The sequence below is a fragment of the Typopeltis vanoorti genome, chromosome 1 (assembly GCF_054136105.1).
Source record: "Typopeltis vanoorti isolate ZY-2024b chromosome 1, IOZ_Tvanoo_1.0, whole genome shotgun sequence".
In the NCBI taxonomy this organism is placed as follows: Eukaryota; Metazoa; Arthropoda; class Arachnida; order Uropygi; family Thelyphonidae; genus Typopeltis; species Typopeltis vanoorti.
In genome coordinates this window covers 41,474,080-41,490,945 of record NC_143549.1, presented here as the reverse complement: position 1 = coordinate 41,490,945, position 16,866 = coordinate 41,474,080, and the positions used below count along the sequence as shown (strand labels likewise).

The 16,866-nt window shown below is 36.6% G+C and overlaps 1 protein-coding gene across 1 annotated transcript in view; it reads left to right on the top strand.

The window, feature by feature from the left end:
- The window catches only part of LOC150109916 (solute carrier family 60 member 1-like), a 198,264-nt gene that overhangs the window by 91,930 nt on the left and 89,468 nt on the right, over positions 1–16,866 (top strand). The window lies entirely within an intron of this gene.

The window sequence follows — 16,866 nt, the reverse complement described above, 5'->3', positions numbered from 1 at the left end:
TATTCATATCAAAACATCCCTATAAGGACTGGCTTAAAGGGGCGAAGCAAGAATGCTTTTCATATTCCCCGTTGTCTATAGAGGACAGTGTAAGGATAAGGTGTTATTGAGCTATAAAGCTCTGATCATGGTGATGTTTAAGTAAAGCCAACTCTAAAAATTAGGACGATCCCTAGACCACTCCATAGTGGCCGAAAGACTGTCCAACTCAGTGTTGGCTCCACTCGGTGACTGGCTCTCCCACCACCGAGCAGAACCGCTCAAATTCCAGGGAAAGGGATCCAACGACAAAGCCCCCTCCCCGGAGACTCAAATTGCTCCTTCAAGTCAAAAACCTTAAGAGAGCGAAACTCAAACTCTCCAAACTCAGCGTCCATTTAGTGCCTCTTACGATATGCTTGGATTTGCATTGGGACTAGTGTAACAGCAATAGCTGAGCCTCAGTCATATCAAAACGTAAGACGTTGCTGTCCGTAAGGGCGAAGCAAAATGCTTTTATAATCCCTGCTATCTGATAAGGTTGCTGTGTAGGGAAACGTTTATGAGCTAAGTGCTTTTCCCAGGTGGGTGCGAGTTATAGATCCTCGTTAGGAATTAGGAAGGCTTTAGGTCTCCTATATATATATATATATATATATATACCCTATATTTGGAGAAATCTGTTTCGTCATAATTTGCTGCTTGTTGTGCAAGTTAATTTGAATTTGTAAAGACGATGCTAAGAAGAAAATTAATTTCAATGTAAAGACGATGCTCAGAACAACATATCAAAACATTTTGATATGTTTTTCTGAGCATCTCTCTTCCAGGGTCATACTTCGTTATATAAAAAACTTAATGGGATATTGCTATATTCAAAATAACTAAGAAAATTATTTAAATATTTTAAATAATTAAGTTATTTTCATATTTTAGTATAAGTTATAATTGATTATATATTGCTTTATTTAAATTTTAGTAAATGCTATGCTGCATATCTGAATATTATGAAATCAGAAATATGCTATGATTTTTAGTAGTTTGATGGATACTGTATTATACACATTTTGAAGAGTGCTTCCTGTAAACAGAAAATTCAGTATCAGCAGCAGGGTTACGGTGTATTAAAGTAAAAAAAAAAAGAAAGTTGTTGTTGGATTCACGTTCAATAGTGAACTTGATGCGAGTATATAAGGAGTCAGTTTTATCTAGAATCTGAAGTAGTTCTGTTTCAGAGTGAGACCAAAATGCAAAAGATGTGATCCACAAAATAGCCAAAATGCGAGGTTGAGGAGAAATGGTGTTATAAATCCCATCCCGTAAATACTCCATGAAATAATCAGCCAAAGCAGATGATTATAGGATTACCCATCGCAGTACCTTCGATCTTCTGAAATAATTTATTATGCTGAGTGAAACAGCCGGCATTGATAATAAACTACAATAAACTGGCGATGTTAATAGGGATTGTAAATGTTGTTTCTTGAAGTGGTATATTTGTAAACAATGAAACATCAAAGGAAACCATCATTTCAGACTTTCGAAGATGAAGATCTTTAATATTTTCTTTGAAGGGAAAACTATTTTCTTGTATATAATAGGTGGTTTTTCCCAGTAAAATTTCGTAGAAATCTTGCAAAATATTTTGCCAAATAATGAAGAATAGATCCTATGCATTCATTTATTGGACTTAATGAGTAGCCAGATTTGTGTACCTTAGGAAAGCCATAAATACGTGTGTGTGTGTGGGGGGGGGAAACGAGCATGATGAATCCGCAACTTTTCAATTAGTATTATTATTTAAGGAATATGTTTGACCTAACAATTTATTCAATTTGTTTAGCTGCCTTTGCGTAGGATCTCTGTCATTCAGTTATACTGTAAGTGGATCTATCACGTTAAAACATTAAATTTACGATTGTTGTGAGTGGTATCCATGAGTATAGTTCCATTTCCTTTGTTATTCCGGCGTAAAGAATGGAGAACTTGTAATTCGGGTAATGAAATATTCAGCGGAGTAGTTTTATGCAAAGCTTGTATGTGCAATCTCAAACCTTAGTTTCTTAGCATCATAAGCGTGTAATTCCCTAATGTATTTTTCTACCCCCAAATGAGGCACACGACGAGGTGTTATTGCAAAATCTAGACCTTTTGACAATACACGTAATTCGTCATCTGTAAAAGACAGTTAATTGAATTTATAACCCATTTTTATGAGCAGAACTGAGTAGTTGCTAGAAGAACCGACGGCTTTTCACAGTTTTTTTGGATTTCTCTCTTGCACATTTCGAAACAGTTCTCTTACATTAGGATGAAAACCTAAACGGCTATTTTTTTTCTGGCGAGGTTGATAAGTAAAGGGGATAAAAATCGAGTTGCCTTGGTGTGGCACTACCAAGTGGGCACTTACGCTTGGATCCGCCGACAGTTCGTCGGCATGAAACGTTTAGATCATAGTTTTCAATCTTAGAGTTTCGCATACTGGCTGAAAAACAATAAGGGATTTTTATCCCTTTTACTTAATTCTTTTACATTGTTCTTAAAGGTATCCCATGCATCCTACTTCCAGTAAATATCGCATAACTATTTCAAATCCTCGTTAAACATGTCAGAGAAAGTTTGGTAGAATATTCCAATGTTACCTGAATGTTTCCACTACCTCAGAATCATTATATGGTCTCTTATTGAATTATCAACTGTGCTTTACGGTAACAACATATAGGTCTAGTTTATTGGAAGTGAAAATCAGTGAAACAGTGAAAGCTCTCCTTGGAATAAGCGGACCAACAGTGATGTATGTTTGGTAAACATTTTCTGTTCCTTCCCAGAATTGATAACGCGTATAAAAGCATTTTTTTTTTCTGAATGAGCATTTCAATTAATTTGATGTTTTAAAATTAATCTCTCAGCAATTTTTTTTAAGACAGTGGGAAACCCATTTACATGAAGAGCCACATTGAAAGAAAATATGTTAGTCTTATCAGTGAACCCCTTTCCCTTTAGCTGTTTGTGTAAGAGTATCGTATAACGACCATAGGTAGACTTCATTTAGTTCAATTTACCTGGAAAAATGTGGTTTTCGAGTTTCAAAAGTAGTTCTTATTTCATATTTATATCATAACTGACCCACTTTAAATTGACACAGGTGTTGGCAGAATCATCCTTACTGTGCACGTAATGTAGAGATTCGCCAAATCTGTCTGTCTACAGCGGAAAGAGATCTTTCTAGCACCTGATATTCTCCGAAAAGACATAATGATCTTTTCTCCTTTAATGGTGTCTGGAACTTACGGAGTGTCGTTGTTTCCCACTTTAGTAAAGAAGGTGGAGATTCTTGAAATTCTCATCATTTTAAGTAGACTAGGTATTTATAGAACGGAGAATAAGTTCGATTCTTCTGTAAGAATGCATTCCTATTATCTGTAGCAAGAAATCTTGATATTTTTTTTATTTCTTCATCGACATGATTACCTGAGCTCTTTGATGTTCTGGTGGTAATTTTTACTTTTCTCCAGCAGTTTCTGTCCATTCAGATGAAAATGTACTTTTCAATTTTCAACTAATCAGGAAAGAAACCTAGTTATTAGCATTTATCATTATTAACATTTATCCGAAGAAAACATTTCCTTTTTTTTTTTTTTTTTGGATTTCCTTCATAATCGTAGACGAGTTAGATGCATAAACATACAAACAATGAAATAAATAGACATACGCGCATAAAAGTGCATAAAAGATAAAAAGCGAATTATATCTTGTTTTTAAAGGTTATTTATCCTAAAAAATCATATTGTTGAAAGCGTGTATCACACACATACACAAAAAGTATAAAGTAACATGAATGCAATCCAGTTTCAACTAGGAGAAATACGCTGCATTTAGGTAGTATTATCAATGAGTATTAATCACAGAACTGTTGCTCCCTCTGAAGGGTTCACAACGAACATAATGAGATTAGCTATAAATCTCATCTAAGACGCCCTCTTGCGGCCTTTTTCTAAACAAGCTTCACAATACTCAAAGACAAATCGAAGCAGTGAACTGACTGACTGGAGCAGAGTATGAGAAAGGACCAGCAGTGTCTGAATCCCCTGACACTTCTTCGGAAGATCTTCATAAAGCCATCCATCGGAGAACATTTCAGAGGGGGTGACACTTCGTGAGACTTCCATTTTGGCGTATTTAACACTGTGTCAGAGGCAATGTTGCAACCAAGGAAGGCACGTGCGTTAGGAAGCTATCTGACCGTTCAAATGGATCAATGATCGTCACGGTAGACCTAAAGTCATTACGACAATGAGTCAGAGTTATGTCGCCTTGCGTGACGGCAAAAGGAAGGCAAATCTGAGGTTGGTCTCAGTCGATGTCTTCTCGGTCATGCCCTCCCCTTGATGGAACCAACTTTCCGTAGGGTACTTGTAAAGACAGAGGAAACGAGAGAAGACTATCGATTGGAAATCGATTAATGCATTACCAACCCCCCCCCCCCCTCCCTTTAACATACACACACACACACACCCAAGCGCAATAGCAACTTTGGTCATTACGTAACCATAGAAACCCATCCTATGGCTTTGTGCACGGCTTAAGGTAGAAGCGGAGTAAAATTCACATGATCCACAACATTTCTCATTTAGGGATAAACAGCCCCAGAAAGATGATAATAATTTCCTGAGAGTTGCGAGTTCTATGATAATTCCAATTGCAAGAGGAGAGATATATTAGTTTACTGTGGATAGTAAGAGTGAAATAATTCCAAATAGAACTACTTCAGTATCATCGGGGATTCTCTGGTCATTTCTATTCACTGAATATAAGTCAGGGAAACAGATCGTTAACTACAGTACATCCAAAACATGAATCACAATAATGAGTAATAAATCATGCGTGTATTAGCTCGTGTCTCGGTTGCATCTGAAGAATATGATATTACACTATTAGAGTTCAAAATAACAATTGCAGTAAGTTGTGTAGAAAAAATTATTTAAAATAGCTACCACTTTACAAAACTTAGAGACTGGCATCCCATCTTAGCGGTTTGATATTCGGACAATTTCGTTGCGTTTCACAGGTTTCAAGGAAGACATAATCAAATTAGAACTTGTTGGAATTAAGAAGTTTCGTCTGGTTCCAAAGAACTCTGTGGTTAAGGTTAATAGCATGGAAAGCAAAGGTCAGATTTGTCGGATTCTGAAAATGTAATATAGTCTTGACGATCTCCAGTTCTAATCAAGACAGAACGACTAGTCTCTTCAAAATAGCAAAGATGACACGAACAAGGTACTTGATAGACATCTGGCAAGGCAAGAGGAGGCAATGTATCCTTTGTTGGTGGTAGGAAGAAAGACAGTTTCCGAGCTAGTTTGAGGGAAGCATATAGATGGAATTTACGAAGAATTCTTGTTATTTGTTCCGAGATTCCTTTAAGGTAGAGTATTGAATTTCTTTTCACATCAGATTATAGTCTCGTAGAAGGATTACAGAACTACTTCAATTCCAAGAATTAAAGTAATTCTCATTCAGTGCGGAACCAAATTGCAAATAACCCAACGTAACCATATGCTGTATGAGGCTGAAAGAATATAGTGTCAAAGAATTCTTTTTCTAGATACTCCATAAAATCATCAGCTAAACTTTGTGAGATAGGATTTCCCATTGTTGTTTGAACAACTTATTAAGCCAAGTAAAATAGTCTGTGTTGATAGTAAAATTAATTAGGTTGACAATGTCTTCCGGGAAATCAAATCGCAAAAACTGAAGAGTCTCTTGTAATGCATTGGGGGAATAGAGAAACTACATCAAAAGAAACTATAATCTTGTTATTAGACAGTAGATTATTTTATTTTCTTTTTGAAGTCTAGACTGTTTTTGATATAAGAACTAGTATGGCCATTGAGATTCGGAAGATGACGAGAGAGATGTTTTGCAAAGTAGTAAGTTTGGTGAGTCAATACAATCCACACTTGGGCTGCATCATGCATTTTAGGAAGCCCATACAGATGAGATGGACAGACAGCTATGACGAATTCGTAACTTCTCAACAGTAGTGGCATCCCACTATGGTACAATGTCCAATATTTATTTTAAATATTTTTTATACGCAACTTACTGCAATTTTCCTTTGTACTCTAATCGTGTAATATTATGTACTTCAGCTGCGACCGAGACATGAGCTAATATGCGCATGATTTATTTTGATTCATCTTTTGAATGTAACAGTCTCTCTTCCTGACGATGCCCACGTAATGTTGGATGAAATATACTGGAGTTTGTTTTTAACAATTCTTTATAATTTGTGTTACTTGCGTAAGCTGTGAACATTATTTAAATACATCTATGGCACATGTTCAATTAAAACTATCAAAACTAAGATAATATTTTAGATTAATGAGAAATTTATGAAAAATTAATAATTTTTAATTTACATCTGAGTGGTTGAAGCAATTTTCCTGTTTTTAGAAATTATTGAGAATCTAATAAATATACTCGTAGATATTTGTTTCTTTCTCTCTATCTCTGCATTTATCTTTCTTGTCGTCCTTTCTGTACTTTTTATTCTCCTCTTCTTCCTCTTTGGTTTATCTGCCCTTTTCCATTTATTTGCATCTTTTTCTTTTCTCTTGATCTAACTTCACTGTTTGAATTTCTTTCTCTCTCTCTCTCTCTGCTATCTGACGTTTCTTATTTCATTTGCCGGGCTGTGTCAAGAGGGTTGCGTTTCTAAGGTAAGTAAAAACGAACAATGGAATAACTGCATATGCGTTTTTAATGAAGATCATCTTTTAAACTAGAGCTTGTTACTCTTTTTGAGCCACTGATAACAACCAAGTATCTTCTTGTCGTAAAGACGCTTCCATAAGTGGCGATTTCTTCAGACCCCCCCCCTGTTCTGTTCTTTCATTGCTCTTGCAACCACCATGCCACCTAATTTCGCACGTTTACTTCGGAATGACTACAAAATGTTCGAGCCCGTTATCACAGGCTGGCAAGGTGACATTCCTTCACCTATCAGGACTCGCTCTACTATCGATCTGCGTGTAATGCCACTATGAATAATGCACGCCACGGTTCGGACATGCGTTGTAGTGGAGGTCTGCTTTATTTCTAATATTCGCACTGTGAAGGCGGTTTGACTGCTCAGCCAGTGCTGCAGGGCGTGGCCTTTCCCCTGCGGGAATGTGAGTGACGCATAACCGGGGGGGGGATAGGGAAAGAATAAAGTGCTAACAGAGAACAGGTAAAAAAATCACGAGAACACCGAGAGAAATATAGAACCCAGATTACATCCAAGAAACATACAACGAAAGAAATAAGGATATATATATATATATATATATATATGAAGAATTGAATGACTAGAACCGAGATTTAAGTATAAAGGTTTTAATATAAAAGCACTACTAGTTTCGGCCTGTAACAGCCTTCATCAGGTGACATTATAAAAATAGTCCTTTAACCTTCAGTGTTTAGTGTTTTTTCTTTTTTCTTTATTTTATAATGTCACCTGATGAATGCTGTTACAGGCCGAAACTAGTAGTGTTTTTATATTAAAACCTTTATATTTAAATCTCGGTTCTAGTCATTTAATTCTTCATAAAAAATATGTATTTTAACCGAGTTAATGATCATTCTTTCATATATATATATATATATATATATATATATATATATATATCGAATCCACTAATATATATATCGAAAGCACTAATGCTTTTCATATTCCCCTTTGTTTGTGAGGAAAGTTCTTTGAGTGGAGTGTTATTGAGCTGTAGGCTAGCAATGTGAGGGCATTGAGATTAGCTACATTCAGCTGAGCATAATATTAATTTGGATCTTTTATATTTGTAATATTCCGCTTCATTGTAGTCCGAAACTTGTTTGATCAGCGGGTTTAGATGATTACTTGCCTTGATGAAGAACTTTTCTGCTAGATTGTGGAGAAAGGAGGAAATATAAGGAAGGTTGACTTCTCTGGGTGTTTCTTATAAACCATCGGGCATCCAGAATCATCCTCAGGCATTTATTCTGTCTCCTCTTGATGTTTTGAATATTTGTATTCGAGGTATGACCCCATGCAGGAGATACGTAAATGATGACTGGGCGTATTACCATCTTATATATAAGTAGTTTGTGACGTATATCCAGCTTGCTTCTACTGTTGATCATGGGGTAGAGTTTGCGCGATTGCTTTAGCTGTCTTCAAGCCTATGTGTTTTATGTGATTGCTGAATTGAAGTTTTTTATCAAGCAGCACGCCGAGATGTTTAACTTATATCCTTATAAGGAACTGGCTAGCAAGAATGCTTTCATCTTCCACGTTATCTGTAGAGGACATTGTATGGATAAGGTGTTATTGAGCAATTAAAGCTCTGATCATGGCAGGAGGGTAACAGCAATAGCCTAGCCTCAGTTAGAACTTCATTGGCTACAGCATTGCCATCCATTACCTTCCCAGGGTATTAATCACCGCATCTTACGGTCGATTGATTCTCTTCCTCCCTTTTTTTACTCTGATCATGTCCTTATAAGGACTGGCTTAAAGGGGCGAAGCAAGAATGCTTTTTATCTTCCCCGTTATCTGTAGAGGACAGTGTAGGAATAAGGTGTTTTTGAGCTATTAAAGCTCTAATCATGGCAGGAGGGTAACAGTGATGGCCGAGTCTCACTTAGAACTTCATTGGTTACAGCATTGCCATCCATTACCTTCCCCTATTTTTACTTCACCTTATAAGGACTGGCTTAAAGGGGCGAAGCAATAATGCTTTTCATCTTTCCCGTTATCTGTAGAGGACATTGTATGGATAAGGTGTTATTGAGCAATTAAAGCTCTGATCATGGCAGGAGGGTAACAGCAATAGCCGAGCCTCAGTTAGAACTTCATTGGCTACAGCACTGCCATCCATTACCCTCCCAGAGTTCCCCTAATTCATCTTTTCCCACCCCTATTTTTACTTATCCTTATATTCCTTACTTTTGTAGTGTTTTATTAATAATACTCTTGATCCAAAACATATGTAAAAGAAAATATAATCTATCTAACTTTTGGGTACTATAATTTGTAATACTTGATTTTGTATAAATATCATGATTTTATTAAATACTGTAAAGTGCTATTCCTTGATCTCTGTATTTTTATTCAAGTATAAAGATGGCTGATTATCTATGTCAAGTTTATCTAAAAATCTTTCGTGTTGGCATATTTCAATCAATTAGGAAACGTATTTGTTGTTGTGCAGGATGTAGGATAAATCGCAAGAATGTTTTTATTTATTTATTTTTATTCTAAACAATGAACACCAATAATGAAATATCAATGACAAATATCCGGTGGAAACAAAACAAAAGTCATTTTGGAAATGAGTTAAAAAATTCTCGGTGCGGGTTTTCCTCATTCTGAAAAATGACTGGGGAAAACCCGCAGTCATTTTTCAGAATGAAATGGTCCAACTTCTATCTGTAACAGAAAGAACTTTATTACGCATTTTTCTGGCAAGGCTGAGAAGCCAGTTCATACAGAGAGACAATATTTTGTCCCTGCTATCAGGAAACCATGCAGATGAACATATAATGGCTAAATTAGTAGGCGGGGGGGGGGCAACTAAACTCATTATTCTAATGAAATTCTATTTACATACGTTAATTTATTTTACAAAAAGCTTTTTTTTTTTGAGGTCCGGAAATTAGAAAACGATGATAATATGTTGAAAAATCGCCTTCTCACTATGCAAAACAAGACAATTTTGTTATAATGTTTTGAAATAGGTAAAATAAATGAATATGCAAGTTTTACTTATTAGAAAATCCGTGTAGTTCTATATGAAAGTAGTTGGAAGACTTTCTCATTTAATTAACAACATCAAACCACAGATGCAATCTAAAGGTTATGTTATTAAAGGCATTAATTACAATCGATAGATACAAAAAATAGTGAGATAGCGTGACGCGATCTCATTACTCCACTCGGTGGAAAGGAGAACTTGGCATTAGCCACATCCTCCAGCTTAGAGTATCGTCCAAGTTAATTTCCAAGCATTCAGCAATTTCCAGAAACATAGCATACATCACTTCACATCAAATTATTTGAAATATATTGTTCTTATCCTTATAAGGACTGGCTTAAAGGGGCGAAGCAAGAATGCTTTTCATATTTCATATCCCGTTGTCTGTAGAGGACAGTGTAGGGATAAGGTGTTATTGAGCTATTAATGCTCTAATCATGGCAGGAGGGTAATAGCAATAACCGAGCCTCAGTTAGAACTTCATTGGCTACAGCATTGTATTCCATTACCCTCCTTGGGTACCCATTTTAGTCGCCTTGTACGACATGCATGAGCTACATTGGTGATACTTAAGTAAAGCCAATCTCTAAAAATTAAGACGATCCCTAGACCACTCAATAGTGGCCGAAAGACCGTCCAACTCAGCGTTGGCTCTCCCACCACCGAGCAGAACCGCTCATATTCTATTCCGAGGAAAAGCATTCACCGACAAAGCCCCTCATCGGGCTGTGCCGGAAAACACCTTCCACGGAGACTCAAATTGCTCCCTTAAGGCAAAAACCTTAAGAGAGCGAACTCAAACTCTCGAATCTCTGCGTCCCATGGGGTAACAGCAACAGCTGAGCCTCCTCAGATAGAACTTCATTGGCTACAGCATTGCCATCCATAGCTTGGATTTCCATTGGTGATACGTAAGTAAAGCCAATCTCTAAAATTTCGGACGATCCCTAGGCCACTCAATCGTGGGCGAAAGACCGTCCATCTCAGAGTTGGCTCCACTCAGTGATGGCCTTCCACCCACACGCCACCACCGAGCAGAACCGCTCATATTCCGAAGAAAAGCATTCACCGACAAAGCCCCTCAGTGGGCCGTGCCTGAAGACAAAACCTTAAGAGAGCGAACTCAAACTCTCGAATCTCTGCGTCCCATGTGGTAACAGCAATAGCCGAGCCTCAGTTAGAACTTCATTGGCTACAGAATTACCATCCATAGCTTGTATTTGCATTAGGGCTATCCTTATCCCTGCCACCACACGGATCGAATATTGTTCTTATAACTCTTTTTAAGCTATATATTAAACGTATATATATATTTCATATATGGTGTGTGTACGTTTAGAAAACGAAAATACACAATAGTTCGAAAATTTAGAAAAAAATTTAAAGTATCTATAGCTTGTATTTGCATTAGGGCTATCCTTATCCCTGCCACCACACGGATCGAATATTGTTCTTATCCTTATATAAGGACTGGCTTAAAGGGGCGAAGCAAGAATGCTTTTCATCTTCCCCGTTATCTGTAGAGGACAGTGTAGGGATAAGGTTATTGAGCTATTATTAAAGCTCTGATCATGGCAGGAGGGTAACAGCAATAGCCGAACCTCAGTTAGAACTTCATTAGCTACAGCATTGCTATCCATTACCCTCCAAGGGTATCAAAGTTTAAGTCTAAACATGATACAACACCAGGGCAACTCATTGGTGGGTAAAGCTCTGATCACTATTGTTAGCATTTTCCAATTATTTTGCATTGCAGTATACATCTTCTAGTGAGATGTGCTTTACATTATGGGAAAATACTAAGAATAGTGATCAGAGCTTTACCCACCTTTACAATGAGTTGCCCTGGTGTAGTATCATGTTTAGACTTGAACTTTGTTTCAGGCGCAAACTTAATTGTTTGCATACTTGGGATTAGGAGTTAAAATAACCAAATTTATAAAATTACTTGGTTATCCTAATATATATATATATATATATATAAAGATATAAAGTAAAGATAAAGCCCTAAGATAAAGTAAGCCCTAGATAAAGCTAAAGTAAAGATAAAGTTCTAGATAAAGTCCGAAAATCTCATTTTCGGGGTCTATCTAGAAACACACATCTAAAATTTTTCCCTATAGCAGTGCACTGTCGCAAAGTAATCTAATGTAAGGCCCTTTCGGCAGTTCTGGCTGACAAGCTAATTTTCTGGTAATTTCATGTAAACTTGATGAATTTATTTATTTATTTATTCGTATGGGCATGAATATCAAAACATGCAGTACAATACACTGTCACTTTAAAAAGATATAAAATTAAAAGTCAGAAGTCATTTTAAAAACCAATAAAATTAAAAGGTTACATCCATATTGGTCAGATAATTCATAGCTTTGGGTGTAGCACTTAAAAAGTCCAATTTGTCTCCTGAATATGCTCTGAGATAACACTGAGTCACAATATGGTCCACAGTTTGTCTTTGAGCTCCACAATCACAATGCGGGGATGGTCGTTTACCCCATTTAAAAAGCATGTCTGCACATACACCATGACCAGTTCATATTCTATTAAGCTGAGTCCAGGATTTTCGTGGGAGGTGTCAGCAAGCATCAAAACTTTCTTGTAATTCTTTGAGAGAAAATTTTGTGATGTCATCTGTCTGGCTCTCTCTCCCACTGTTCTTTGCCACTTCTGCTTCAGGTCAAAGTTAGATTGTAGTAGTAGTTGGGCTAATTGTAGTGGTGGATGTCTTGATCTTAATCGTCGTACACTTAAGTCTGTGAGATAAAAATGTATTGGTAGGGCTTCTCCAAGATTTTCTTATACTCCTGTAAGAGAGCCTTAGTCCTGCGCAGATTCGGTGGAACAATGTTATTAAGAGCTGGAAGCCAGGGTGTGGACGTTGATTTAATTGTGCCAGAAATCAGTCTCATTATATTATTTAGTTGGCTATCAACACGTTTAACATGTGTGCTATTTAGCCACACTGGTCAGTAATATTGAGCAACAGAGAAAACTAGACCAAGAACTGTAATCCGCGGATTATCAGCTGTTGCTCCCCATCTCGTGCCTATTTGTTTTTGTATTATGTTGTTACGGGTTCTTAACTTAGCAGAAACGTTTGTTAAGTGTTGCTTGTAAGAGAGCGTGCGGTCTAGGGTCACGTTCAAGTACTTTGGACACTTATTGTGTTGTAGTAAACATCCTTCAAAGAAGATATATAAAGTGACATCTGCCATGTGATTATTAAGGTGAAAGCTTGATACTTCTGTTTTGTCTGGATTGAGCTGAAGCCTCCATTTTTTGTAATATTCACCTATTGTTTTCAGATCTTTTGTAAGTACGTCTTCAGCCTGAGTCATGTTTTTGTGTCGAATGGCAATTACAGTGTCATCAGCATAACAGAACTTGCGTGAGATGGTAGCAGGCAAGTCATATGCGTATACGTTATAAAGTACGGGCGGAATACTGACCCTTGTGGAAGACCATTATTAAGTTTTTTGTCGGGACATTTTATTTCCTAATATAACTTGAAAGAAACGTTCAGTGAGCATGGAAGAAATTAAGTGTGCAGTCCGTTTACATGGAACAATGCTAAGAAATTTGTATATAAGACCTTCACGCCATATTGTATCATAGGCTGCTGTTAGGTCCAAGAAGACAGCTGGTGTTTTTTTCTTTCTTCTGAAATGCAGCTTCTATGTATGATGTTAAAGTGAGCACTTGATCACAGCAACCACGTTTTTCTCTAAAACCAGCTTGTTCAATCGGGACATGCTGCAAAATTGGTATGGACAATCTGTTGTACAGAAGGCGTTCTAACATTTTATAGGTGCAACTCAATAAAGCAATAGGTCTGTAACTTTTTGCCTCCTGGGGAGGTTTTCCAGGTTTAAGAATAGCAACTATTTTTGACTTCTTAAACTGGCTAGGTAGTCGGCCAGTCAATAATATATCATTAAAGAATTCACAGAGTCATTTTATAGTATTTGGCCCGCTATTAATCAGAAATTCAGGATGGACACCGTCGAAGCCTGGGGCCTTGCCTACTTTGATATCTTTTATGACGGCTTTTACTTCATCTATAGTGAAGATTGAGGCATATTGTGAGAAAGCAGGGGCATTTGTTTTAAAGCTCTAAGTTCTTTCTTAATTTTCTTGGTATGTTGACGGTCCCTAGGTGCCCCTGACATATTAACGATTTGATTAGCTATTTTCTCAGGGGAGATAATTGTGCCTTTTCTTTTAGATAGATTAGTTGTGGATAGTTGAGTTGTTGGAGAAGATTCCAATCTTTTCTACTTGATCGTTTGAAGTCAAGGTTTTCAACCGTATCAATCCATTTTGTTTTTCGAGATGAGTTCAGGCTATGTAGTAATTCATCTGCTATTTCAGGATCTTCACTTTTCAGGAAAGGAATTTTCTGTGGAGATGTTCACTCTCTCTTCATTCCATCCGGGGACATAATCTTTTCTATAACGTCTAGGGATATATTTTTTCGCAGTTGATATGATTGCTCCTACAAATCTCTTGCAATTCTAGCAGGTACCAAACGAACACATTTATCCAATTCATTCACAAAATTTCTCCAATTTGCTTTTTTAAAATTCCAACGCGGTCATGGAAAGGATCTTGCTATAGGTAGTGTCATACCAATTTCCAGTAATACCGGTCGATGTTGACTGTGTGGGAAGTTAGAAAGTACATATTGTCTTGCTGGTAATGGTTACCCTTTTGTGTTTATTGAAACAAAACATAAGTCCGGATTAGACTCTGTTGCCATGCTGATGATCTAAACTTGATGAAATAAATCGATGATGAAGCGATTATAACAAACCACAGATTACTAAATATTTCGTGTGTGTTAAACCCAAAACTGGAAAAAAAAACATCTGGTTTTGATTCATGAGATTGAAATATAACGATTATAAGATATCTGCGTACCAAAAAGTGGAATTTCATCATATTTGATTTATATTAAAACGTATTATCAGTTTTACGTTGATAAAATTACATTGGTCAAATTTTAAAGTAATTCAAACATAACATAATAATATGCAAGTAAAGTAAAGAATGAATATGAAAGAATTACTTTACTAAATGCAGATGGCATGCGGGTAACAGAGTCAAAAGAAATTGTTTAACTAATGAGTGTCCACTTTGATAAACGCTATCAACCCGATGTATGCAGCATTCAGTTCACTGCTGCCTCTTTGCAGGATGAAGAAACTCAGATACATGAAGAGAAGATACTAGAATGTTGCATACGCTGGGATATTGGCATTGATGATAAAAGTGTGCTCAGTCGAACTGGGTATTCCATTCACTAGCTTATATAATTTGAGTCTCAGAACAAGGAAGATTCCGCAGGAATGGAAAGAATGTATGGTAATCCCATTGCACAAGAGGGGTGCAAAGGCCACTGCATCCAACTATCGACTAATTAGTATCTCAGGAGTGGTGGTGATGATTTTTGAAAAATTGGTTAGGGTTCGCATTCAGAAATGGATTGACAGTGAATTTCTACTTTGCAACGAACAGCATGAATTTACTAAGGGAGGGTCATGTTTTAGCAACTTACGCACATTCTATAACAAGGTTACCATTGAACTAGACAAGGGGAATGGACACACCATGACACTTTTGGATTTTGCTAAGGCTTTTGACAGAATACAGCATGGTAGATTGTTGCATAAATTGGAGAAAATGGGTTTGGGTTATAGAATATTAGCAGGGATAAGAGGAGAACTTACTGACAGATATCAAAAGTGATATATGGGGGATGTGGGTCTTCAAGATTTAAGTAACCAGTGGTGTAGTGCAAGTATCAATCGTTGGCCCACTGTTATACAATCTGTACATTAATGATATTGGAAAGGATTTGACATGCGACAAAGAGCTATTTGCTGATTATTCAACGATAGTTAGGGTAACCAGGAACTGCTGATATGCTGCAGAATGATTTGAATAGGCTGAAATTGTGGACATGTGAAAATGGCTATCAGTTCAATGTTAATAAATATAAAGTCATGCACTTTGATTTGATTAGATATCTAATGTCGTATTATATTGGTGGGATTATGCTAGAAGAAACTGATCGGACTAGGGTTCTTAGAATGTTAGTAGATAGGAAGTTGAAGTTCAGGGACACTGCGGCAAAGATTGCAGATGCAATTCAAAAGATAATTGCAATGTTGAAACGAACTTTCACACGTTAAGATAAAGAAGTCATTTTGCCTCTCTTTACAAGACTGATAAAATCCTGGGCTACTGCTCTATTGCACTATTCGTCTTCCGGTTTCTGTAATGATTCCCATACTGTGAAGAGAGTGAGAAAAAAGTTAAAATCATATCAGGATTATGGAATATTGATTACGAAGAATCTGTTGACTGACTGCATTAGGAAACCGCAGCGGGAAAGAGGAGTAATATGATTGAGACCTAAGAACGAAAAGGTCATACAGAATATCGGTAGATAGAATTTTCATTTTATGGAGGGTAGGTAAAGGATGAGAGGGAATACTTGGAAGTTGAGAATGAATGCTATCAAGAACGGGGTGAGAATTAAATTATAGAGTGGTGCGTGATTGGATGGATGTTGTGTATGCATGTGGCACAAATAAATTCATGATCAGATATGACAGCTAGTGCAGATAGTATGTGGTCACCCTCGATGAGTTTTTGACTCCCTGGAGGTCTCTTTTTATAATAATATTCATATGATTCGTAATACTAATATGCCTTTAATTTTAATTATGGTACGTAAATTAATTTAACTAAGTCGAAAAAAATTATTTCGATCATTTAAGTAAAGAAAGAAGGATATTTTATGGATATTTTTGTATTACTATATATATATATTAAATAAAAAAATATAAGCCATTAAAAAATTAATGATGGGCAATATTCCTCTTTATCTGTAGAAGAAAATGTACGAATGGGGGTGTTATTGAGCTATAAGCTCTGGTCTTGGCGGGGTAACAGCAATAGTTAAAACTTCATCGACTACATCATTGTCATCCATTGCCCTTTGGATTTATCTGTACTCCTTTCCCAACTACCCAGGAAAGCTTTATACAAATAATGAATATAAATATATAAACATAAACATCGAGCACCGCATATGACTCAG